This window comes from Balearica regulorum, chromosome 1 (genome assembly GCF_011004875.1).
Source record: "Balearica regulorum gibbericeps isolate bBalReg1 chromosome 1, bBalReg1.pri, whole genome shotgun sequence".
Lineage (NCBI taxonomy): Eukaryota > Metazoa > Chordata > Aves > Gruiformes > Gruidae > Balearica > Balearica regulorum.
The window spans coordinates 101,171,056-101,198,521 of record NC_046184.1 but is presented as its reverse complement, the minus strand read 5'-3'; the positions used below and the strand labels follow the sequence as shown (position 1 = coordinate 101,198,521).

Here is a 27,466-nt window from a genome sequence, read left to right as displayed (position 1 = left end):
TGTCTGTATGATGCCATGCACATCAGTAATGCTATCTAAATGGTTACTGATAACAAAATGCAGCTGCCAATTTTCCTAAACTTAGAATCATTTCTCTCAACTATTACTCACTGATTAGACATTATCCCTGCTTCTCTGAAGATAAAGATGACTCTTTCTGACAGCCAGGACTAGGGTAAATGATAGCTACTTATTGTCAGGTGAATGGAGTTTCAAAATCAGGTGATTGAACAATAACAGGGGTAGAAAAATAAGAGAAAGAACATGTTTTACTTGTGTGGGGCTCTGGGTTGTTTTGGGGGTTTTTTTTGAGTAAACTCAGATTACATTTTTGAAGTACATAAGGAACATGGTCTTGTTAATGTTTCGGGCATCTAGAGATGCTATAAGGCTTATAATGCACTTCTACTACAATATAATATATAATGCAATACATCCCTTGTTTCTGCATACTTCTGTGAGTTGTATGTTTTTTAAGAAGTGGAATTCCAGGCTTTGATCAACATTCTGAGATTTGATGTTGAATTTCTGCAGTGTGTGTTAGGATCGGCATTTTCCTCTTTTCCTCACCCCTGGTAAAGTTGCTCTGTGGAAAACAACTCTACATATGCATATTTGGAACTTGCTGTAATTTCAGTCTAGAAAAGGTCTTAACTTTCGTTGGATCAAAGCGGAAGTGCGCAATACCTTCTAGCACTGAATTTACTTTTTTATCAAAGGCTGTTTCCCTTTGCAAAATCTCTCTCCTGCTTCCTATGGCTGGCTGCTGTTTTCAACAGAAATGTCTGTCCTCTGCAGTACTGTAGGGGGCATCTTACACTATAAAAGATGAGCAATGTATGATGTAGTAATTGGTTTCATTTTGCACTGTACAGCACAGCCTTTGTTTGGGTAGCATTTTGATTTAAACAGTAATCTAGTTCTGCCGCACAAATAAATTATTCACGACTGAGGGGCAGAATATGGTTCTAAAACAAGCCTAAGCCAAACCATCCTGATAGCGAGTTTTGACCCTTCAGGGAAAGGGTTAAGTGGGTTCTGCTGACTCACTGAGGTAGGTGGCTTATTAGTTCACTTGTGTAAAAGGGAGATAAAAATGGTTTGCTGGGGAGAGGCCATCTAAGATGCTGGCTGAGCAGTCATGAGGGAGAAGCCTTAGAAATAGCTGAACTTTATTTTCTTATTGCTTATATCCGTGTTAATAAAGCCAAACCCCCAAAGCAATAAGGGGGTGGGGATCATTTTGGACTCCATTCAGCGTACGGCCTGTGCTTGCAAGCAAGATGGGAAAGGCTCCAGCTCACAGGTATAAATTACATGAAACAGTGACATAAAGACCTTGCATGGTGAAAATATTAAAGCATTCAGTCATAAGACCAATAACCAGGAGAGACAGAAATGGAGAGGTTGAAGGCAGGCTACAAAGTCAGGTTTTAAGATGAGAATTTAGAAGGAGATAGGGAGTCGGTGAAAGGGGAGAGGTCTGCACAGATTGTTTCAGGTGTCCAGAGCTGCAGAGTGAATGGTTTTTCAGCAATGACACTGCTCTGACATGAGATTAAAAGAGTAGGTAAGTACCCAAATTTATCTAGGAAGGATTTTTCAGCAAAGATGTGCTGGCACTGGTATTTTTGCTCAGCCTCAGTTTGCTGCTGTAGGCAGGAGGGGAGGGGGGTTGGCATTGTATAGTGGAAGGTGAAAGTGCAAGGAGCATCCATACAGTCAGTTAAGAATATAAACACAGGAACATCAGAAAGGCTCTATGGGGTCAGACCAAAGGTCCGTCTGGCTCAATATCCTGTCTCTGACAGAGAACAACAGTGAATACCTAGGGAAGAATATAAGAGCAGTGATATAAGTGATATTTCCCCAGCAAGATCTTCCAGCTTCTAACCATTTGCAACTCAAGGACTTCCTGAGCCAGATGTGATATTTTTGTATTTAATAGCCCTTGATAGATTTTCCTTCTATGGAGGTGCCTAGTCATTTTTGAGTTATAGCCATTATAGCCTTGTACCCGCTAGCCTCCGTGATCTCTTGTGGCAAGAAGTCCCAAAACTTACTCTGCACTGAATGCTAAGCCACTTCCTTTTATTCTGTTCTGAACCCGCTGCCCATGAACCTCCTTTAATGCCAAAATAATCTCTAGTTAGTATCTATGTGCCCCACAAGATTTTACCCCCCTCTACAGTTATGTCCCATCCTTAGCTCTCTGTTTTTAAGGTGAGTTACTCATTGCTCATATGGGAGATGCTCCATGTCTCTGATTATCCTGGCTGTTCTTCTCTGAACCCTTTCCAGTTCTACTTTATCACGTTTGAGATGAGGGACCAAATCCTCACACAGTATTCAGGGTGCAGGTGTGGCAGGGATTTATTCTGTCGCATAATGACCTTCTTTTTTCTGTTTGTTCTGTCTTCCCTATGAACTCCTAACAGTTCGCATGCTTTTTTGGCTGTTGCTGAGCACCAAGGTGACATTTTCATGGAACTATTTATTATATCCACAAACTCTTGTTGCTGGATGGCAATGGTCATCATTTTATATGTTGAGTTTTCTTATGTGTAATGCTTGACATTTATTAGCCTTCAATTTCATTTGCCATCTTAGTGCTCAGTCTCTCAGTCTCATTAAGTCCTTCTGTATTTTTTTCACAGCCGGCCTCTCATTTCTATGACTCTGTTTCCTTAATATCCTTTGAACAACGTAGAAACTCAGGGTATGTGGGAAGCAAAGAAGTTAAGGAGGGATACATGAGAGAGAAACCCATTTGATGTTGGTCTGAGTGCAGTAAGAAGAAAGAAAGTGATGAAAGCTGGAGAGCTAGGAGATATGAAGTGTTCAAAAAGAGATCTGAAGACAATAGGCAAATTAAGAAGGGGACCTACATTGGATGGAAACATAAGATATGTATGTAAGCTGAAGAGGCTAATGCAAAATATTAAATTTTTTTAGACGTATAAAAATCTGGGGAAAGGTTATGGGGCAACCTCTGCGGAAAGGAAGGAGATGGTGGGATTTACGGGAATTACAGGTTTGTGAGAAATGGAAAGGGACTGAGAAATGGAAAGGGTGAGGGACATTCATAGGACATAGATGATTAAATGATATCTGTACTAGACTGTGAATTCAGTGTGGAAGAAGCAAGTTTGGAAGGAAGCAGAAATGTGCTAGAATTAAGTTATTCCTGGTGTAACAGCTGCATTCTGCGTCGTAATACTGATAGGTGTGGGGCCATGGCCCATTTCCCCCCACCTAGGATTTTCAGTGCAATTTGATTTATTGCATGCGGCAGTAGTTTAGACTGGATAATTTTAAAAGCAGTTTAGCACTATTTCCTTCTTTTACAGCTCCTTGAGAAATGCTTACGCATTAGCTGTAGTGGAGAGCTAGGTGAATTATGAGACAAAAAGTTTTACTTGGGGATGGTTATGTTGCATTGCCTGCCTTTCCTTAAAGGGTTTAGCCAGAATACATTCAATACAGACATTATAACATGAAAACACAGTATCCATGACCTTCCTAAATTTATAGACAATCCAACAGAGATGCAGAAAGCATGTGATTAATATAGTCTAGGGCTTGGAAACAGACACTGCATCTTCGTGTACTCTAGCAAAATTTATTTGAGAGCTACCTACCTATTCTCAGGAATTTCCCTTGTCATTTAGAAAAATCAAAGTGGGTTTAATCTCTGGTTGTTACAATTGTAAAGAAAATTTCCAAAATTGGAAGTATGTGTAACAAATAAACAGTTCTCTAGAGAGGTGGGAGCATAGCTCCAAATAGTGTGTGAATTGTCCCAGTCATCTCACCAAGGTGCTAACTTATTTGCCCAGGAGTAATAATTTAAATGCCAATAAAATTTGTTCCATTGTTCTTCATGTAAAAAATGGAGAGAGGTTCAAAGTACATGTATTTAGGTTGTGTGTTACCAATACCAGCATAATCTACTTCAATGAGCACCCTGTCATTTTGGCTACCCCTAGGAAAAGAAATTTTTTGGACATGGAGGAATCCTACCTTTTTCCCCCCCCCCCCTCCTTGACTGCCTTTTGTTCTTTGGTACATTTCAACGCATTCAGGAGCTGAGCTATTTCATGTTGCTTCCATCTATCCCTCTGTTACAACCACTCAGTAGCTTCTATGTCAAGTGTTTTCGTGTGAATGCTGTTCCCCTGCCACAGGGTGTGCACACACATACACACATGTGCACACACATACATACGCTCACAGACATAAAGAAAAAATACTGTTTGTGACTTATAAAGTAGGCCACAATATGAATTCAGTTCTTCCCAGGACCAACAGGTTAATGTTGGGATGTCTATGCCAAGCTATGCAGGTGTGGTGATGTGAGAACTGTCTTAGAGAGCGGGAGAAGGGACATCCTGTCTGTGCTCTGAACCTTCCCCTCTGAAATGTGTTTCAAAGGTTTGTATTTGCATATATCTTTAAAATAGACAAATTCAATCCTTACACAAGAGAGTAATTGCTTCCACATATGATTCATACCTGCAGGCAGATTGGTTTACTTTTAGTTAAGATATGTATGCCCTGGAAGACACAAATGGGTATAATGGAAAACTAGCTTCATTGTTAACTATGGAGAGAACAATGCCGCTACATAATCAGTCAATCAATCAATCAATCATTTATTTTTTTCCAGTGCACCCTTCATGACAACATGCCTCAATGCTTTATGGTCATTAAATTAAATCAAAGAACACAACACAGAATGGACAAGGCCAGATCAATAAATCTCAAAACCTGATTCAAACTTACCAAGGACTCTGCACGAGTAACCATGAAAGAAAGGATGGCTCCAGTCAGAAGGACATGCGTGCGGGCATAAAACTGAACGAAGACGTAGGTGATACTAGTTAGAAGACAGAAACATTTAAAGGAACTCATCATTTGTATAGCATCACCCAACTACCAACAGCATCTACCTGGAGCTCAATGTCTTAAGAGTCTTTTCGGACTTCTGGGTGATACTAGAAGATAACTATGGTGGCAAGACCTGTTTACAACTGGCCAGAGAGCTATATGCTTCAGGTCACGTCCTGCCAGGAACATGCCAAATTTTGGAGATGTGCCTATTTGTGATCTCTCCATTTGATTATTGCAGGGCACCATATCAAAGAAAGATGCAGCACACACCAGCTGGTATTAAACATTGTGTGACTGGTCCATCTTCATGGACCATCCCAGCAATTTGATTTTTGCAACGACACCGTGCTGAACTCAGATCCATTTGAAAGCTGTCCGTTAGTTTGGCAGAACATCTCTTCCCTCCTTGCTTGAGAGGAGAGCTTTATGAAACCACAGTGGCCTTTATGAAACTACCAATTAATGAGGAGCTTTGTACATATTGCTCATAGAAATTTCCCATTAGCTGTCATAACCTACGAAGGTTCATTCCCAGAGCAGATAAAATGACCACAGGTTTAACTGCATTCAAAACTAAATGCAAACCCCAGTTCTTCAACTTAAACTTCCCTCTCTCGATAACTTTGCAAGGCATGCGCTCCTTAGTCTGTGAATTGGATCAAAAGTATTGCCTAGAGGCAAAGGGTGAGAGGAGATTCCACACATGAAAAGCAGGAGGCCCTCAAAAGGGTGCAACCTCAGTTGCTGAACAGACACCACAAACAGGATGGGTAAAAGCCCACATGAGACTCTGGTATGTGAGCAAGCAGAAGCTGACAGTTGCCCCTCAGGAATACGGTATAAAGCTTTCGCTTCTGCAGGAGACGTGATCTGAAAGTCTGCTTCCTGGGAGCAATCACACCTGAACTGTTGCATGGTGCTGCAGTTGCATAATTTAATAGTTGTCATGTTCATCCCAAGGTGAGTGTTCTTGGTGGTAGTGTACATACAAAATTTGTAAGTCATTAGGGATAAAAGGGCCTGTGCAAGAAAATGTCAGACATTATCCTTATGAATTGCGGAAGGGGTCCATATTAAAACAAAGGAGGTGTTTGATTTTCTTTATAACATGGGCAGATGATTCAGACCCACGTGCCCTTCACATGCTCTGTCTCTCCCCATCTCCTCTCTTTTGAAAGACATTTAAGTCTATCTACTTTCATATTTTCAAACAAAACCCATAAAAGGGCCATAAATATCATGACTCGCTAAAATGAAAGCTGTTTTCTTCTCCTCCCAGGAGACTCCTGCCTGAGAGAGAGACAGTAAGAGTTCACCTCTTTGAAAATTTCCTCCTCTGTTGAAGTAAATCTGGTATCTAAGAGCAGTCTTCAAGGCTTTGTTCTTATCATCTTGACCTGGCTTTGTACCGGCTTCTCTCTGTATTGCTTGTGGAAGTGTGAAGGACGGGGCTAGGAGAAGGAGTTTTGGCTATCACTGGCAGAGCAAGGGTCATCCTTGGAAAGGGATTTCATTGTGGTTTCAGAAAACATTATAAACTCAGTGCACTAGCAAAAAGAATGAAGAAACTCATTCCCCTCCTGGATTAGCCAGTGATCCACCCCTTCTGTCTCTGATGTTGGCCAGAACCAGATGCATCTCAGAAGGCATAAAGAAAGTTTAAGCGGGTAATTATGGAATAACCCGCCCTAAGTAAAATTTTATCCCCGCCTGGCCCAAAGCCCTCCTTCATCTCTCTTCCTTGGTTAGAGTTCAAGTCTATGCCCTGAAGCATGACGGCTTCTCTCCCTTCCAAACTGCTTTTCATCCTGGCCTGTCTAATGTAACTGCCTATGACAGCGTTGTGATGGGATGTATAGGTCTTGTCCATTGAGAGTCTGTGACAGATCATAGCCTTATTGGAAAGAGAGGCAGAGAGGTGAAGAGAAGGCGAGGGAGGAGAGCATAATCTCAGATGAAATATCCATCAGGAAGATGGAAAGAAGAGTGAATGGCTGAGAAACTAATTGCTGCCTGCTGACCTGGGCTGTGGAGATAGCTTGCAAGTGAGTGTTTTTGCTTTTCAGAGATTTCAGCCTGGAGCACATTAGAAAAGTCAGCTCTTGGTTGAAACTACTCTTCATCAATACTTCCCCTTATATATATTTTTTTTTTATTTTTTTTTTTAAGCTGTAGAAGCATGAGAGTAGTCCTGAGAAAACTACTCTGTTGTATTCTGAGGGAGCTGTTTCTTCCACTGAAGTTCACTACTCATTTCTAAAAAGGTATTGGAGTAATCTGGGGCTACTAGACATTGCACATCGATGAAAATCAGACTGTTTTTCCACTGCCTGAAAGGGATTTAGGAACCCAAAGTCAGACACTCCTGTCTAGGTCCTCATCCCTATCTTAGAAACAGAGATGGCTGCTCATACTCCCGAGTAGAGCAAAGACTATCTGAAAGTGGTGTGAGGTTAGCAGCTTCTGTGGGTTGGGTTGATTCTTGCAGAGTGCATCAACATTTATGTGACAGAATGCCAGATGCCCCAATGCGAGGGTTAGAATTGTCTGACACATGAAGACTCTTGACTTTTTAGATGCTGTCAACATTATCTCTGGGAAGAGCACCTTACCACAGAGAGTATGAACAAAGTTCCAGGGAATGCTTAGTGTACTTTCTAGATGGACACCTTCCATAGTATGCAGGTCGAACGACAGCTTTCACTTATTTGTCCAGGAGTTCAACAGTTCCTAGGGAGAGAGAAAGAAGACCTAGGTCTTGGATCATATCCAAGCCTCAGTAATGATTAATTTCACTCCCCCAGTATCCACAGTTCCCTTTCCCTCAAAAATACTGCAAATTGACCTTGCATTTTCCGAGTGATGGGTGTTGAAATCTCACCTGATCTCCTGGGTGCCACACCGAGGTGTTCAAAGCTTCCTGCTGGTGTTCATTAAGAAAATTGACTATATCATTTATACTAGGAACAGCTGCAGTGAGCAGTTCAGTGGCTCTTGTAATCTCCTGTTAGTTGCCACTTGCCGTTTCATTTCCTTACTGGTCATAGAGGAGAACTGTAGGGGAAATGAGATGTGACCATGATTCCCTGTTCTTCCAGCTCCTTTATCAATTCAGTAACAGGACGAATAGCATCAGAAGGTAATTTGTATTGTGGAATATTAACTAGCTTGCTGTGGGGTAAAGGAACAGCTGTTCGCAACAGATTAAGTCAGGGACGCGTTTGTAGGAGGTAAACCGTGGGGCAAAAAGGGTGGTGTCCCTATTTCCCATTTTCCCCACGAGTCCACCCACAACTGACACTTCAATATATCCATACCCGATACATTGCGGGAACCTAAAAGTAAGGTCAGGCGGACTGTCTGTCGATTAGACACAATTAATTTAGCCCTGACGAGTGGGTGGTTAGTGATTTTCCCATTAATACCTACAATAGAAACTAACTGCTTGCTAAGTGGAGGCTGTCCTTTCTAAGTGTCCTTACATACCATTGATATTTGGGCGCCTGTGTCAATAACGAATGTTACAAGGTAGTGATCATTAACTGCAACCATCACCTGGGATCCTCAACAGTGGGAGTAGCAGCCGCCAGCACTGCCACTGAACCCAGCCCCCACACTAGTTTCCTGCATATTGGCGGTCTAGGTTTAGTGCTGATAAATTTGGGTATATCCCTGAGCACACAGCGCTTGCATTCTCTGGCTCCCTAGTCGTTATCCTTTTAAACTGTATGGTGTCACCCTGTTTCCTGACATAGGTCCCAGAGGGCTATCATGAGAAGTGAATGAGGGAAACCTGTCCAGCTGCCGCAAAAGGGGAGTTGGCAGCCCATTGAACTGACTCGGAGAGAGCCCCTTCTCTAAACACATTTTCCATCACCTCTTACACTCAGTAGTAACTGAGAGTGTTTCCCAACTTCTCCCTTTTTTTGTCTTTTGGATGGAGACAGGCTGGCTCTTTTACATTTACTAGAGCTGATGTTCTTCCCTGGTTTTTATCCTGTGGGGCATACAGTGGTAAATCTATTAGCATTCATTGAAGGACCTCTTGGAAAGTAATACCATTTAAGCCTGTCTTAACAGCTAAAGCTCAAAATTTCCACGCGCCCACAGCTCCCTTTATTACAGGTTAGAAGTGTACAGGCTCCCAGGGATGTGGCTCTGCGGGAAGGGGTTGTCCAGCCCCCCCAGGCAATGGGTGCTGGTCCTTCTAATTAAGCTAAAATCACAGGTGTCAGCAATGGTCAGTGGGATGCATTGTGCCACCGCAGCACAAAGTGCAAGTCCCTAAGAGATTGGTAATATTTGGCCCCGCAGTGTCCAACAATATTCCTGGACCTAATGCCAATAATTGAGCTTCAGGTGGGGCAAGGTGGAACTGGTTGGCTCCGGCTGTCTAGACCCGTGCTAGCCCATCCATGGGTGCTTCCCCTGGGTTAGCTCAGTATCTCTCCTCCAGACCTCCTAACTCTAGGGTAGTAAACCCTCAAGTAGTTGTTGTGGAGGGAGGCATGTTTTGTGCCCCTGCGGGGTGCTCTGTTGTTGGGTCTTGATTGACTGGTGCCAAGAGAGCAGGGGGCAGGGAATGGTCATCACTGTCACCTGGCCCTGAGGGGAGGGGATAGGGGTCTGCTTATTTCCAGATATCCCCATCCCAATCAGCATCATACATGGCACAACAGACTTTAACGGGGTCTACCGTGGTAGCTTCCAACTACCTCCTCGTGTGCTCTTCAGCTTCTGCAATTATCTGGGGCTGAAGTTTTGACTCAGGCAGTCTATTTTGCATTTCTAATTGCTCACACTTCCCAAGTATTCTTTCCATTTTCCTTTTCTCATTTTCCTTTTTCATCTGTACCTTTTCCCCTTTCAACTCATCAATCAGATCCATTGCTGCCCGACAACTGCCTAGTAGCCAGCACGTAGCATCTTTCCCTTTTCCCTTCTTTAACTTACAAGAAGCCCACCATCTGGCAAACTCCTGCCAAATATGATCAGCCTCTGTGCAGTGGCTCCTGACCCAGGACAAATCCCACTTGGGATTTCGCCATCCCTCTTTCTCAAATTCTTCTACCAGCTGTTGCCATTCAGTGTCTAGTTATCATGGCACAGACAAACAGACACACAGAGGCACACATAGTATCTTTACACTCAGACCAAACCGATTGCCTCAACAGAGCATGTCCAAGAGACATCCCACTTCTGACACCAATAAAATGTCACAGTCTGTTTGGATCTCTCAAATTTGCAGGAAACCCAGACAAAAGATGATGGCTGAAGACGTCAGCAATTTGCAAGTGATCACAGTGGCATAATGGCCCCTTAGCTCTTTCTGGCCACCTGTGCTGCCTACCTGGTGCTCTGTCTTTGACCTACTTAATGGCGTTGCTCCCAGCATACATCAGGGCTTAGCATGACCTGGGTTAGCCAAAATCTAAGCAGGATTTGAGTGAACAGTCACAGAAAGGCCAGGATCTTAAAAAAAAAAAAAAAAAGAAAAAAAGAAAAGAAAAAAAAAAGCAAGGCTTTATTATTATTTATCAGGGAGTATAGTGATAGGATGAGGGGTAACGGTTTTAAACTGAAAGAAGGTAGATTTATATTAGATATTAGAAGATGATCAGAGGGCTGGAGCACCTCTCCTATGAGGACAGGCTGAGAGAGCTGGGGGTGTTCAGCCTGGAGAAGAGAAGGCTCCAGGGAGACCTTATAGTAGCCTTCCAGTACCTGAAGGGAGCCTACAGGAAAGCTGGAGAGGGACTGTTTATCAGGGAGTGCAGTGATAGAACAAGGGGTAATGGCCTTAAGCTGAAGGAGGGTAGCTTTAGATTAGATATTAGGAAGAAATTGTTTCCTGTGAGGGTGGTGAGGCACTGGAACAGGTTGCCCAGAGAAGTTGTGGATGCCCCATCCCTGGAAGTGTTCAAGGCCAGGTTGGATGGGGCTTTGGGCAACCTGGTCTAGTGGAGGGTGTCCCTGCCCATGGCAGGGGGGTTGGAACTAGATGGTCTTCAAGGTCCCTTCCAACCCAGACCATTCTGTGATTCTATGAAGTAAAGTAAACCAATATGTAATTTCTCATTTAAGATCATTTCTCCTTCACAACAAAAAGGAATCACAGCTGATAGTATCATACTATAAAGAACAGACAATACAGCCATCTCTTTGAAAGCATCTCCTTTGCTAACTCCTGTGGATCAGCTTAGTACACTGTCCTGTTGATCTCTATGCATCCTCCTCAATGCTGGGGAGCAATACTGATTTTCCCATATGCTCAATTGACAGGCAGCTTGGACATTGCTTTCCAGCAGCAGATCTCTGGCAGAACTTTGTGTCTTCTGCTTTCTCAGGTGACCGATGCCTGGGCCTTCTCAGTGCTGCCTAGCAGATTTCCCCCCTGCTGGCTACAAGAGATGCTAGAAAGCCAGGGGTTTAGTGCTGCCTAGTTCTGACGACACATTTTCTCTGGTGAGCAGATTCTTGGGTGAGACTTTTGCTCGAACAATCTCACAGGTGATCTGTAACACGGCGCAGCCGTTCCCCTTTTAAGCTGCCATTTACAAATTCAGACGACTAAGTGTTTTCTTCTAATCCTGTAACACAGTGCCACTGCCTGGTATGGATGGGGTGATAATAATATTATTTCACTGACCTGACCTCATACATGTGTCCACAGCTTGGTCTGATGAGTTACACACTGTAAAATGCCTCATTGGCAAATCTCTCTTCTGCCCACAATTAAGTCCCCTTTATAATTCCATTTTGGGGCCATGTTTACAACAATGTAGCTATTCAGCTATTGCAAGTGTATAGACACTGTAAATAACTTGCCTGTTATTTTTCCTTGTCACCTTTCTCCTCATCTCTCAGTTACGAATGCCTTGGAAAAGAGATCATCCTGGCATCTTAGCTCTTAAGGGGAGCTACAGTAAATTTAAAAAATTATGCTAGATTCTGTTTTCACTACCAAAAAAAAAAAGAAAAAGCAAGCCATGATATAACCTGATTTGGTGTGATTATACTGTAAATAGGCCATAAACAGTCAAAGGGAAAATAACCCACAATATTTACACCATTGAAAGACTGTGTAGTGGTAATCACTGTTCCTCCCTGCTGTTCAAAATATTTTCCAAGTGTCCCCGAAACTGCACTGGCAGCAGAATGTGGCCCAATTCAAGGGCTTTAATGCTACTGCTAAGTAGAAATGATTTTTCTCCTGGAGATTTTCAGTGAAATAGTCTCTATTTTGCAAAAAAAATAATCATAGCTATTCACTGCAAAAGCACTAGAAAAAGGCAGAGGCCATCAAAAATATTTCTGACAAGTCAGTCCCATGTTTTAAAAAAATTAGTCTAATTAAGGAAAAAGTACAAATGTTGAATTTCAAAACCCGGCTTTTTCTATCTGAAGATGCCAAAGAATTTTTTCAGTGTTGGTTGCTGAAGTTAATAGGGAATATAACCTCCACTTTATACATGGAGAAACAGGAAGAAAGATTTGTTTGCCTTCAGCTCATTTCTTCTCTTTCCACAACAATTGTTACACTTTCCCTGCCACACAGAGAACAGGAGTTTTAAACTGATGTTTTAGCTTATCTTTAAGAGCACAAACCTTCTTCACAAACAGCATGGCCACCTCTGCCTGTCGTAACACTGCGAAAGAGCTCTGCCGGAGAACCACTTCCAACCTTGATGCAGGGAGACGCTGTGCTCTTCCTGCCCTTTGTGGAGTGTCTTTTCTGTCTCATATCCATGCTCAGCACTTCCAAATATTTCCTCTTTATGACCTTTTATTTCTCAGCATCCTTTGGGGCTTAGTAATAGCTAAGGATATACTTATTTACTGTTACTCTGTTAGTATCAAGAGGTCTTAACTAGCACCAGGACCCTATTGCAGTGTGTGGTGCACGCACTACAATTCAAGATATTCTCACCCTAAAAGACTTACAAATTAAATGAACAAAACAGACTCAGGCTGGGAGAAAAAGATTGCATCTGTCAGTGTATTTGAGACCCAGAAATGGCCTAGCGTCGTACACGAATACTGCAGCAGAGGAAGTCTGCAGAAAATTTCAAAAGATCAGGCTAAATTCATCTTGCTAACAAAGTCGTTCTCCCTCAGCAATCACTCAGCTCTATGTGGCATAATTAAATACTCACTGACCTCCAGAGAGCACAAGAACTCTCTAAACTGGTAATTAAGGCATTCGCCTGAGAGGGGCAGACATATGTTTCAGGCCTTTTCCCAGAGAATATATTCCAGAGAATATAGAGTTAAGTGTTCATCCATGCAGGTTTTTCCCCTCCTAAGTCATGGCTCCTGACTGCTAACCTGCAAAGTTGTGCTCTGTCTTTCTGGCCCAAAGAATACTTAAATAATCAATTCAAAGAGAAATAGTTGATGTGGAACTCTTTCACTCTAGAATAACCAACAGCACAGGGAAAGAGCCTGACGCTTCCTTGGACACAGGTTCTTGCAGTGAGTTAAAGCGCTGTTTTCTGAGATGGCCTGAACACTGAGCTACTGAGTTGAAAAAGGCCACTCGCTGCTTTTTGTCACCTGCTGCTTATGGGCTATGTCTCGTCTGTGGATAAGGCTGGTGTAAGAATCAAAGGTGACTTCAGGGCTGTGAGCACAGCCTGGGAAGAAGTGTTTCATTGCAGTTTCATGTTTGTCCATTATAATCCAGTATAATTGCAGACTGCTGCCAGAAGTGGTGGTCACATCTCCCTCCGCTTGCCTTCCCCAGCCTCCAGGAAGCATGCTGACATCACATTTCTTCAGCCAGATCTAGCAGTGATGTGAGTATGGGGCTTGTCAGATCAATTTGTTGATTTGACAGAAAATTTATCTGTTTTTAGAGGTGGGGGCATGGCATTAATGACTACCCTGTGGCCACTCAAATCGCTGTCTCCAAGATAAAAGAGTCAGCAAGGCTCCACCTCAGTGGGAATCCTCAAATATACCAGGGCAGACCCACCCTTTGGCATTTCTTACTTATTTTCTGAAGAGATTGCCCATTCACTGTGGTAGTGTTAGGGCAGTGACTGCACTGTATAAGGAAGCCAGGTACCTAGCAGAGAACTGGAGAATTGGTAGGTGGGCGAGTCCCTAAAAGGTAGATATGCTGCACTGAATTTTACAGAATCTAGAACACCTTTTGGATCTGGGTAGTCGTGGTTTAACCTGGCTGGCAGCTAAAACAACCACACAGCCGTTTGCTCACCCGCACACACACAGCAGGATGGGAGAGAGAATTGAAAAGGAAAAAAAAAAGTAAAACTCATGGATTGAGATAAAGACAGTTTAATATGACAGAAAAGGAAGATAATGGTAATGATAATGGTGGTGCTGATGATAATAACAATAGTAATAATAATAATGATGATGATAAAAGAATATACCAAACAAGTAATGCACAGCACAATTGCTCACCACCTGCTGACCACTGATACCCAGCTAGTTCCTGAGCCGTGGTTATGCCCCCGGCCAGCTTCCCCCAAGTTATATACTGAGCATGATGTCATATGGTATGGAATATCCCTTTGGCCAGTTGGGGTCAGCTGTCCCGGCTGTGCCCCCTCCTAGCTTCTTGTGCACCCTCAGCCTTCTCACTAGTGAGGCAGTGTGAGAAGCTGAAAAGTCCTTGATTTGCTGTAAACCTTGCCTAGCAACAACCAAAACATCCGTGTGTTATCAACGTTATTCTCACCCTAAATCCAAAACATAGCACTATACCAGCTATTAGGAAGAAAACCAGCCAAAACCAGGACACTGGGTCACACTGTGATGGTGCAGGTGGTTTCAAATATAAATGCAGGCCATCACATGGATGGGGCATACATTCCTGGCAAAACTGGCGACTTTATCTGTGTTCTTCTGTTTGAGAAATGATTCATAAACTATCAGATTGGTTTTGGCTCTGTGTGGCAGATTGCACTCGAGCATGCAGCAGCCTTCCAGCTGAAAGCTAAGCTAAGTTGCCCACTGAAAGTACAAGCCTTCTTTAGCATTTAACACTCCTTTAGCTTTTAACAGCGAAATTCAGCGAAGCACTAGCTTTTCTTTTTGCTTTGTCCTACTCACTCTCCCAAGGCTCAAAAGATTGCAAATGCCACTGGGGCATCAAAGCTTCAAAGCCAATGTAGACTGGCTATTATTCCCTTCAGCTGTGAGTGTGGCAGTCAGAGATGTGTTCCCCATCTAGATCATTTAAACCCCGTTTTTGGTATTAATTCCATCACTTTTTAACCTGACTTAGTTTGGAAAGTAGTAGGCTGACAACACAGGGCAATGCAATGCCCTATGCCTCTGCCAGACTTGTGCCTGATAAAAGACCACCTTGTAAGATCAGGGTGCTTGCTGGAATGGGAGGGACATTTTAGGTCAGAGTAGACAACTGGCAGAAGAATCTGCTCTGAGGGAAATGTCTTGCCAAGATTTATGCGGGCAGTGACAGGATTAGAAAGATGCTGCATGTGGCACATTACAGTGGATACAGGACGAGTCTTCCTCTTCCCTTATTCTACCACACAGACTGAGTTACACATTCTAAAAACCACAGTCTTTACATGAAGGAGCAGAATAAAATATAGTTTAGCTTAAATCTATTCCTGCATGTGAATATAAATCAAATCTGTTCTCCTTCATATTTCTTTTCTTCTGCTGCTTTTATCTTTGTGGAAATTTTCCTTGGTGACTCCTCTGTCATCAGTCTGGCCCTGACAGGTAAAAATCATAAACTCTTCTAATGTCACAAGCTCTACGAACACGTCCTCGGTATCTTCCTATCTTGGCTGGGGGCAACGTGGAGCTACGGAATCCCAACTAGAGTGCATTGGTACACTGGCTTTTCCTGCCCTCTTCTGCACAATTATTTTGGGAAAGCTATGAATCTAGGCCAGAGAAACTATGTTCATAACATCCACTATTTAAGCCTCTCATTCAGGTTCTTTCCTTGCAGTGGGAACTGACATACTGTCAAAGCTGACAGCACTACGCCAGTTTATTTCACCAGAAGACCTGGCCTTTTGCTTTCCTCCCATCTCCTGAGCTCGGCTGCTCCCATTATATGAACCCTGGCTCACTCCTGCCCTTAATAAAATCTCCATGCTCCATATGCTCCCTCAGCCTCACTTTGATTAGCGCTCCCACAGTCTTCCTCACTGCTGACGTCAGGTGCATGCACAGCTCTGTAATTTCCCAACAGCCCTTTTCAAACACTGGCTTTTAATCAGGCGCTCTGGTTTACCAGCACTTTCTTCTTTCACAGAGTGCCTTTGAAGCCAGGCTGCCAGTAGTGGTGGGGTTCCCTCTCCACTGCCCTTTTTTATTGTTTGCATACAGGATTCTAGGACAGAATTTTGTAGCTTTTTGGATGCTCTGATTTTTTTTTTAAATCTTTTTTTTTTTTTTTTTTTTTTTTTTTTGCTGTGTTGTGATCCTAATTTCCTTCAGGATTTCTTCTTCGTCTCCTGGGAAATTCGTCTCTATTTCTGGCATCTGTCCTTCCTAACCCTTCCCACTTTTTTTTTTTCCTTTCCAAAGACAAGGGAAAAGAATCCATTTAATATTTTTCTGTAGTAACGTCTATCTCATCTGTCAATAAATTACCCTTTGCCATCTCTGGGAGACCCCTTTGTCTCCCTTCGCTGACCTTATTCTGTACCTTGTGTGGTTTTTTTTAAGGGAGGATGCAATATCCCTGGGCTGTCATTCCATGAAGAACAGCTGTCATTCCTCCCATAGTGTATGCGTATGTGTTTGAGGAGGGAGGGGAAAGGGAGGGGGGAATTAGGGGAAGACAGGGAGCTGCTATTGGGAAATCTGATGGTCCTATTCACAGTGGTGAATGTTTTTTCATTCATGATATTCAGCTGCAATTTTGGCTTTTTCTTCCAGTGGTTTTAGATGTTCATTTTCTGATTAACAGAAATCTAACATTCATCTATCTGAAATATAACTACAAGAATATTTATTAAAGTAAACATTTTTTTAAAGTCATTATGTATGCATTTTATAAATGTCTAATTTCTTCACAGTCTCTGCAACTGTGAATGCTAACTCACTGTCAGAGCTGCAGTCTAATAGTACAGAGTAGGATTCAGGAAGCATATCTGTGGCTAAAAAAACACATGACTTTTCCATGTATCTTCAGTGTTACAAACTAGAGTGCTCACTGAGAGGATTAAAGAGCGTGGTATAGTCCTGCATGCAACTAGCTAGCTGTGCAGACCTGCATGAGGAAGAGATAGATCCATGAATCCAGCAATTCCTGCCCTTTCCCTACTCTTCCTTGTGTTGTCTGAAGCACTGGAGACTCCCAGAGAAGACATGATGGAGCATTCCCTCTGAATCTCATGGTCCAAGGGCTGCTTTGTGCTGGTCATAAGTAGCACAGGTGCGAGTTCCCTTCTTCCTGCCCCTGCTCTCACACACAATCTAAACATAAATTAGTATAGTTTAGAAAAGCAAATTCTGGCTTTCATCAAATTTTACCAAAATATTTAAAGAAAAAAAAGAACTAAAAGAAATCCACTGACGATGCCCTCACCTCTGTAGGGTCTGGTAATTATACTTCTTAATGCATTTATTCTCACAATATGGACGTGAAATAAGTAAATGCAGTAATTATCTATGATGCAGGTGTGCAGTAGAGACACACCAAAGTGACCTGAAGGTACAAGACATAGCACATACTGGGGCCCTCACTCTCCAAGTATCTGAGCCAAAAACCTAGTGGAACACACCATGAGTCTTGTTTCATCCACTCTTGGGGTTTCCTTTGTTTGGAAACAAGCAACAGGTGCCATATGTGTGGCACAGGCCAGATCCAGGCATTGCCAAACCCAGGGCAACCCTCTGGACCTGTTAGCTTGGAGGTGTTCCAAGGCCACAGATTAACCAACGCTAGAGAGAGACTGAAGAACTTAAGCCAAATCAAAAAAGGATGTCTAGGTATGACCATAGAACCACAGAGTGGTCTGGGTTGGAAGGGACCTTGAAGACCATCTAGTTCCAACCCCCCTGCCATGGGCAGGGACACCCTCCACTAGACCACGTTGCCCAAAGCCCCATCCAACCTGGCCTTGAACACTTCCAGGCAGGGGGCATCCACAGCTTCTCTGGGCAACCTGTTCCAGTGCCTCACCACCCTCACAGGAAACAATTTCTTCCTAATATCTAATCTAAAGCTACCCTCCTTCAGCTTAAGGCCATTACCCCATGTCCTATCACTGCACTCCCTGATAAACAGTCCCTCTCCAGCTTTCCTGTAGGCTCCCTTCAGGTACTGGAAGGCTGCTATAAGGTCTCCCTGGAGCCTTCTCTTCTCCAGGCTGAACAACCCCAACTGTCTCAGCCTGTCCTCATAGGAGAGGTGCTCCAGCCCTCTGATCATCTTCATGGCCCTCCTCTGGACTCGCTCCAGCAGCTTCTAGATCTTTCTTGTACTGGGGCCCCCAGAGCTGGACGCAGTACTCCAGGTGGGGTCTCAGGAGAGTGGAGTAGAGGGGCAGAATCACCTCCCTTGACCTGCTGGTCACGCTGCTTTTGATGCAGCCCAGGATATGGTTGGCTTTCTGGGCTGCAAGTGCACAATGCCAGGTCGTGTTGAGCTTCTCATTCACCAACACCCCCAAGTCCTTCTCCTCGGGGCTGCTCTCAATCCATTCTCTGCCCAGCCTGTAGTTGTGCTTGGGATTGCCCTGACCCATGTGCAGGACCTTGTACTTGGCCTTGAACTTCATGCAGTTCGCATGGGCCCACCTCTCAAGCCTGTCAAGGTCCCTCTGGATGGCATGGCGTGCATAACAAACTTGTTACTTCCTTGTCCTGTGCTAGCAGGACATCATCAGAACATCTTTTCTCTTAAAAGCACTATACCACTTATTTTACCACTGTTTTGTGACTGATGTCCACTCTCGCCCTTTCTCATCTGATGGCTCTGACTCAGTCTCTGTTGGATTTAGCTGCCCTAAGTGAAAAGGTAATCCATCTCCACATCTAGAGGTAATAAATTCTGTAGCCACCACAGCAAAATACATTGATATGATCTTGAATTAAATCACCTATTTCTGTAGTTCTCAGTCCAGGATATCAGAGTAAATTGGTATCAGTTGAAATCAGGTTTACATTAGTGCATCAGGCAATGAGCTAAAACAGTTAGCAGCAGACACACCATTCATTCGGCCACCTCCTCCTTGGGTTAACTACCTCCAGCATCTTACTAACGCAGGCAGCTGAAAATGGTATTATCTCAAATTTTTCCAGGGTGAATCACAGGGGTTTGGGAACCAGAGCCCTTACTTCCCTGGGATGTAAGATCACGGTGCTGGAAACTGTCTCGTGCCTTCAGGGACTAAGGCTCTGCCTGCTTATGGAAATAGGATTTTCAAATGTGTCCTCCTACTGGTAACACCAACCCTGCTCCAGCACCAGGAAAAATGCAGGGAGTCTACTGAAGAATGGCTCCTGGCTACTGCCATCTTTGGGACTACCTCATGTTAATTATTCATAATAATTTTGTAAAAAGACACCTGTGGCAACTGGCAGAGTAACAGCACAGACATTACCAGCTTTGAGGCTGAGAAACTGTTAAATAGCCTCAGTAATAGAATATTAAAACCTTGATGATGAGTGAGCATGGGTGGAATAATTGCGCAGAAAGAGGCACCTTTTTCTCATTCTATTCCTGTAGCTGAATCCTTATCTCCTAGATAAATAAAAACAAACCTCCCTAGTTATTATTGTTCTTGTTCACCTTTTGACTCTTGATTAGATTTACCGCAGATACATCCCTTTGGCAATGAAAGCGGAATCAACACATTTCTGATGCATTCCAGTGGAATTCTCACCCCCTGCTCCACCTCAGACCGTCAAGCTTCTCATTTTCTGAATGACTGTTAATAACCCATCCTTCCAGCTCATGTCTGAGATACACCTTTCTGAGCGATCACTTGTTCTGGCTGTACTGTATCACTTTGAATCTTTATCTTATTTTTAACCCTCAGCACTTGGAGCCAAACCTGATACTTTTCTGAAGAGAGAAACTCACGGTGATAGCCGCCTCACTCAGGCTGCTTCTCCTTTCTATATTTTTCAGTGTTTTCCTAGCAGAGGCCCCAGGATTATTGCAAACCAGTCCCAGGAAGAAATGCTGCTCAATTAGGCGAAAAGAAACTCAAGGAAAAAAGGAGTAGAGCCAGCAAATTGCTTGAGATAACAATCTCCCCCCACCCGTGTGTCTCTGTAACTAAGAGGATTAGCTGAACTTTCTGTGTCACACCAATACTGACAATAAGCAACAGTGACTTCCCCCCGCTGGCACTTGTACCTTCACATGTTTCATTTTCTTGCCCATACTACTGCCTTGCCCCTTGCTGATTGTATGACAAACTTGGGGATGAACATGATGACTCTTTCCTTTTCCTTCCAGATTTATGACTCAAAGCCAAACAAAACCCAACTCTAGTTATTACATGCTCTGTTTCCTCCTAACAACAACTCACTTTTAACAGTATAAGCTAACCAAGGAAACATGGAAATATGGTCGACTTGATCTCACCTGATCTATCTGCTGTTTGCCAGATGCAAACAGCAGCCTCAGGTCTACTACCACGGGAGTAGACATAAAGACATCCCTTGGGAGCAGGACCAAATCTGCAGAATATATAAAGCAGAAGTCCCATCAAAATTCAAAGTGTCTGAGGCTCCATGTAGATACAGCACTGCCAGCAAGGAGCTGGATGTTTACTTCAGGTAAAGATTTATCATCATGTGGTAGGAGGACTACCCAGGGTACTTCTGAAGTGAAGGGAAATGAACTTGGGTAAAGGACTCTGTCACTAATTACGGTATCAGCCCCATGTTCCTGACAACAGCCTACACGTGGCGAAAAGAATGTGGCTTGTGGTTGAAGATCAAACATCAAATAATTCCAGTTTCTATGGTAAACCAATTCCTTTTTGCTGAGCTGCATAGAACATCACTTCAAACCAGGTGAGCAATTTCTTTCCATGAGCCTGCTGCAGAACTTGCACGAAGAGAGGAAGTTTATTCTAAAAGACAAGGCAAAGGAGGAGTATTCTCTCATAGAGACATGCTCCTTCCCCTTCTCCACCCCGAGTTTCCACAGAAAACCACAGCAGAAGATGGTGAAAATATGAAAGATGAATGTCTCTGATACCTGAAGGGTCGCACACAGGCACACTGACCAAGCAGGCAGCTGTGCCACAGTAAGGAAGGAAGTGGAAAGCAAGGGGAAGCTGGAGATGCAGAAATATTTTCACATTGATGTAAAGTAGATACCAACACTTAAAAAAGGAATGTTGTGATAAACCAGGTGATTGCCACCAGGGTAGGGATTGAGAGAAAATGCTGGCACAGCAAAATCTGGAAGAAGTATTGGGGTTGGGTCATAAAATGCATGGGACTTGCCAGTTTTTGTAAAGCATTTTACTGAACTAGGCATCTGTGCTGCATACCCTCTCATTGCTACACAACTCCCTGAACCTAAATTAAATCACTGTGGCATTTCTGCCATGTTAAATGGCGCGAGCAGGTACTCTCAGGCCACATAAATTCAGCAAAGTAGTGGTTTGGGGGTCTCTGTACAGCTATATTTGCGATCAAAGGGTATGGTGGTGTGGGGGAGAAATACCTCCAGGCAGATTTAGACTTTTACTCCAAAAATCTGTCCAGACTGAGGCATTGTAAAAAATGCCCAGTGGATTGCCATGGGGTAAGACTGCCTTGTCACTCTGTGGCAACCCCTGCCTTGCCTATATGGAGCAGCAGTTTTAGTTCAAAGGGATCTAGGTCCATTCTCCTTCCCCATTTACATGAAATGGGACTAGAGTGGAGCGTGGCAGCCTTTTAACTGTGCCCCACAGCACTGCAAGAGTTCAGCCCAGAGAGTGAAGGACACCGTGTCCAATTGAAATTACAGAGGAATTTGGGGTAGGCAGAATGTAATTACACAATTGGAATTTAAACTGTGAAATTAAAAGGAAATATTCAAGGATGGAGGAGCAGAGAGAATCCCTAATCTCCAGCCAGGCTAGGCTGCGTGCCAGAAAAGTCCCCTTCTGAAGAGGGAATAAGCAAAGAGCCTGTCCTGGAAGAAAGGGAGGTAGAGAATAAAGACAATGTTTTCAAAAGCACCCTAACTCCAGCTGTGTGTTTGTTTCATAGGCTATGTCTATTCTACAAAAAACCTTGCGGTTGCTAAAAGGTGTCAGATGTGTCCCTCTTGGCCCCCTCTTCACTAAGTCAAAAACAATTTGGTTCCTCACGTAAGCAGCACCAAAGCATTCCCAAGTTCTACAGCATCAAGTGTGCTGTATGTCTGGTTGAAAAAAGGAGTTCAGCCTTCTTTTTCATATGGGTGCAAAGCAGAGTTTGTCTTTCTGTATGGGGTCTGCCAGACTGCAGCCACTCTCACTGAGCATTTCCCAAGTCTTAATCAATCATCTTCAGAACAAAAAATGTTATGTATTTTTCACAGTGCCCTTGTAGTAAGGGGAGGCAGAGAAAACCACTGAAAACAGATCTGTGGCACTTTTGAGTGACAACTTCAATCAGACTATTGCAAATCCAACTCCCCAAGAGATCCAAATCAACTTGTGGGACCCCGCTGCTGTCCCTCTCAGAGTAGAGAGACAGGTAAAGAAGAAGCCAGCCTTGTGGATCTCTGTGAGAGGAACGACAACAAGCTGCTGAGCAGGGTCTTTCAATCAAGGTACAATAGAGAGAATCGGGGGCTCCTCTTCTTAGGCTGCCCAGCCACACGTGCAACTCAAGACAAGTTACTTAATTCCTCTGCCTGAGTTTACTAGTGCTAAAAAAGCACAGCGATAATTTCCTGAATCTTCTAAGGTGGTGATTTGTAAGGCGTAATTGATTAAAATTGGAAGGCGCTTGGATGCTGCATTGATGACAACCACTGAAATGCATACAAAAATTTGAGCTAGAAAAAGTAAGTGCAGCCAAAGCAGCAGAGAGTGAGCAATAGACTGAAAAACCCACCTGAAAAGATAAGTGTCCTCTTAGTGACTACCTCTCTCTTTCCTGAGGATGTGTGAAGGTTCTGAATTACAGGGGTTTTTTTAAATATGAAAATGAAAACCATGTTTCTTTTTGTCTGTGCTCCATTTCTTACCTCCAAAAAGCAGTTAGCTGCACCTAAGAGGGCAAAGTATTATGAGATGGTACAACTTTCCTGCTACCGTTTCATTAGCTGGGAGATTCAGAGGATTGGCGATGACTCTCAGAAATAAGAGATTCAGGGTCATCCTTTCTCCAATCCAGAGACAACAAAAGAGGGACAGAAACAGCTAGAAAGCAAGCTGGTCAAAGGCAGCCAGAGGAGTGTTAGGGGAAAATAACAGCCTATATATGCAGTGGACAGGCTCCATTCCTCTTCTGCTGTTCGTGCTCAGCGCTCACAAGGTGCCTAGGAAGGAGCTCTGAAGAGAGGGGCAGAACATAATAGTGGAAAGAGAAGGTACCGGTTGGTCCCAAGCCTCAGGGGCGAGGGTGGACTGTCTCCTCCACGCTGGGGAACAGGAGGAGGGCGGGGAGCAACACAGGAGAGAAAGGAAAAACAGCTTTCTGGTTCAAGTACTGACCTGCACAGCCTCACAGCACCTAGGCCCAGGTCCAAGTCCAACTAGTGCCTGCTGTGACACTGGACCACTGTGGCATGGACTTTATATTGCTTTTCTTCACTTCTCCTCCTCAATCAAGGAGCTATTAATGCTATTTTTTCCCTTGTTCTTTGCCTGCCATCTCTCTTAATTGCAAGCTTTTTGAGACACAGACTGTCTTTTGCTGTTTGTATCTGTAGCACGTTGAAAGAATTGGACTGTAACCTCTATTGCAGAGACTGTAACAGAGACTGCTGGTCTCTCTGTAGGGGTGTGTATGACACATGAAAAATGGGAAACAGAGCCATAAAGGTAAGATTAATTAAAGGTGAGACAATCAGAGCAGTCTGAAAGTAAAAGGAATGGAGAAGTTTTGGGGAGGTACGCATAAAAGTGTAAGGGGGAAAGAACGACTGTTTTGGGATAGAAGCCTCCATTGCAGTACCTGGAGGACAAAAGGGAAATCTGAAGCAAACATGACTCTCCTTGAGGAGAGAAATCTGTTGTGAAGAAAAAAATGTCAGAGAGAAGGGATATTGTGCAAGAAAAGCAGCATCTGGGATTCACATATGAGCGGCACAGTGGAATTGGAGTGGAGCAGCTAAGTTTGCTCTTAATTTCTTTATACACTAAAGCTGTGCAGGGAAAAGGAGAATTTCCTTCCCAATGTGCTTTTTGATTAGAAACTGTGATTTGTGCTTCTTTTGTCCCCTGCCTCCCCATCTTGTGTTTCTTTTGTCCCCTGCCTCCCCACCTTAAAAAAAAAAAAAGTCTCTGAAACACTACTGAATTAATTCTAGCAGGAGATTGAAAATTCAGAAGGTAATACAGCCATCATAGAAAATCTGGGGCTATAGGCACAAGTAGAGCAGGAAAACGAGTTCTGAGAATTAGGAGGTATCTAGATCAAAATCAAAACAACAGATGCAGATATACTGCAGAGCTTTAAAAGATCCTGAAATACTATTTCTTCCCTTTACAGGTGTGTTGATTTTGAACCCTGTATTGTTTTTCACTGCCAGGAAATATTTTTAAAGCAAAATCCCTGCAAGAGGTGATTCTACAAGGCTGACAAGTCCAGTCCGAGAACAGAAACACGGGAGTCCTACAAGGTGCTCGCTGCTTTGGGCTCTGTTTCAGCAGAGGATGCGCGTTGTTAACCACCAGTGCGAGCCTAACCTTGCTGACTGCAGCCGAACAATTCAGTTTCCCACTTAAGTCTTTTTGTGAAAGGAATCTAGAGTGCTCAGCTTCTCGTAGGACTCAGCTTCATATCATCTTTGTGTCCTGACACCAGTCAGGCATTCTGGTAAGTATCATCAAATAGTAAGTTTGCAGAAATCACAAGCTGCAATCACAACTCACAACTGAAATAGAGGTAAAATTTATCTGATAAATTATTCATCACTAATGATTTGGCCAGCTTTCCTGGATATATAGCCACAGGGATGTATGACACCTTGGGGAAGGCATCAGATAGAGATGCAGTCAAACTAAACTAGAGAAGGGGATGCAGACATAGGTCCAATCTTTAAAGAGAGAGGGAGAGCATCTATGTGGCCAATCATAGAATGAAGTTCTCTTTATAGCCGGTCAATTAGAAAACACAGAGCAGATTAGTAATTACCAGGAAAAAAAAACCAAACCAAAAAACCAAAACCCCCCCAAACTAGTAACTATTTGTTTTCAGACAGCTTTTGTTTGGCAGCTGTGTGTTCCAGCTAACTGTGCAGAAGCTGAGCAAAAGCAAAGGCTAAATCAGGTGTGGTAATGGGAGCAAATTCTCCCCGATGAGAAGCTGCTACTACCAGGGAGGAGCTTACTAGGAAGTAGCATGCAAGACTGAGAAGAGTCTACGGGTGAGATGGGAACATACAGGGGAGAATATTCACTGTAGGCAGGATTAGAGCTGAACAGAGTCTTAATCTAGGCAGCCCTTTCTCTACACCTTTATCTGTCATGGTGCAGCCACTGTGTGCTGCGGTGCTGGTATAACCTGGCCGTAAAACTGGATTAACTGGCCCACAAGGATCATGGCTGAACAGAAGACGAGCATGACAATATGCCTTTGTTTACATGTTTACTTCTGTGAGTTAAACACAGATCTTCATGAGACAAAGTGCTTAATTACTGGTATGGAATATCATCAAATAATGTGCAAGAGTAGAATTCCTGTTAGGGGAAGGTTTTTGCTCTTTCATAGCGCAGTCAATTTCTACTGTTTGCTGCAGTATTAAGAGGTTATTTTATAGTATGAAAAAAAAATCCCATTACCAGAGGAACTTACTTTTAAATAAAAATGTCAAAATTACCTTTCTGATTCAGCCCTTGGAGAGAAACCCTGCTGTCTCCCTCCCTCAGCCTTTCCTTCTCGGCTCTTCCCTACCAGTGAAAAAAATCTAGTGACTGCCTCTGATACGACTCAATTTCTTCAGCAACAGTATGCAGTTTCTCTTAGTCCACAAGGTTTTGAGCCCCAGAAGAAAATCTGGCTTGGACTCTGACCCAGTGAAGTTAATGATTTTTGGAAAACGTTAAGACTGAGTCTTTAATGAATGCCATTCTATACCACCTTGTGTTTCTTCTTTTTCTTTTTATGGATGTACGTTACAAAGCTCAGGGATAATGTATATTTATGCAATATTAAGAATATAAGCAAGTTCTATTTTCACTCTGCCAAATCTGTCAAGAATCAGCAAAGTTTTGCCTAGTTGATTCCTTGTCCTGATTTGGAAGTTTTGAATTTAAAGCTGGTTTTATTTGTCAGTTCCCATAGTCACTGACTATTTACTCTCTTTTAATGAGGGACGCATGAAGCCTGACTACCTCTTCCTTTCAGGTTAGTCAAATTTGATGTGGAGAGTGGAAGATAAAATATTTGTTTGAGAAAGACCCCCCAGGAGCACTGTACTGCCCAGAAAGAGGGGCATGTTAAAGTGGGTTTCTTAACAGAGGAAAATCACTTCCTTGTAATTGCTCTTTTCTGAAGGAAAGGCAGACTACCACTCACGCATCCTCCTCCATGGACAACCGCGGGTTATTTCATTTTCTCTATATGCAATTCGTTTTTATTCATAGGGGATTAATTTTGCTTGGCGCTTGGGGAGTACCTGTCGTGCAGACGCAGTTAGGAGGTATTTTCACACCAGTACTTGCAGATACAGCTCTTTTCGAAACGCCCTTTCAGCCTAACGCTTGTATTTGACGATGCTGTCACCTAGTTGCCATTTACTACCACGATTAACTATTTGCGCTATGCCTGTCGCCCTGGCAGCTGAACGGTTAACGAAAGCTGTACAAGGCAGCGCTAGAAATACCTCTTTCGCCGGGACCGGCTCCTCCCTGCCGCTTACGCCTGTCCCACTGCCCTTAACCCGTTGCGGCCTTCGCTCCGCCAAGAAGCCCCCAGTGCTCCCGCCCAACTCCGCTCAGCCAGCGCCGAGCAACCTGGCACTGCGGGGTGGGGGGGGGGGGGAGCTAGGACGCCCCGTCCCCCCTCCCTGCGCCATTCGCTACCCCCGGCCACAGCTCCGCGGGCACAGCATCGCCCGCGCCCCCCCCCCCCCCCCGAGCCCCAGTGCGCAAGCGCTCGCGCCCCCTCCCCCCAACACAGCGGCGCGCGGGCCCGCCGGTGGGGGGGGGGGGGACGGGACACGGCAACTGAAACGCTGGTGCGCGCGCCATGACCGTTTACACGTTAACGAGCCCTCGGCCAGAGGTGAAAAGAAAGCAGCCGCGCGCCTGCGCAGTGCCGCGAGAAATCTGCCGGGGGGGTGGGAAGCGAGCGAGCGAGTCCCCTCGCTTGGCGCATGCGCGGCGGCTCACCTCAGGCTCGACGGGAAAGCGGCCGGAGAGGGCGGGGGAGGGGAAAAAAAAAAAGAGGGGAGCTTGCGCAGGCGCAGAGCGAGGTCGCGGCGCTGTCGGTTGGC

General features: G+C 43.9%; 1 long non-coding RNA gene across 1 annotated transcript; it reads right to left on the bottom strand.

The window, feature by feature from the left end:
- Positions 1-241: 241 nt before the first annotated feature.
- Positions 242-27,455, bottom strand: LOC142604140 (uncharacterized). The gene is made up of 3 exons (XR_012838039.1): positions 27,363-27,455; positions 7,775-7,947; positions 242-7,623 (listed from the first exon to the last, which is right to left on the bottom strand). It is a non-coding gene; the product is annotated as an uncharacterized LOC142604140 (long non-coding RNA).
- Between the last annotated feature and the right edge of the window lie 11 nt (positions 27,456-27,466).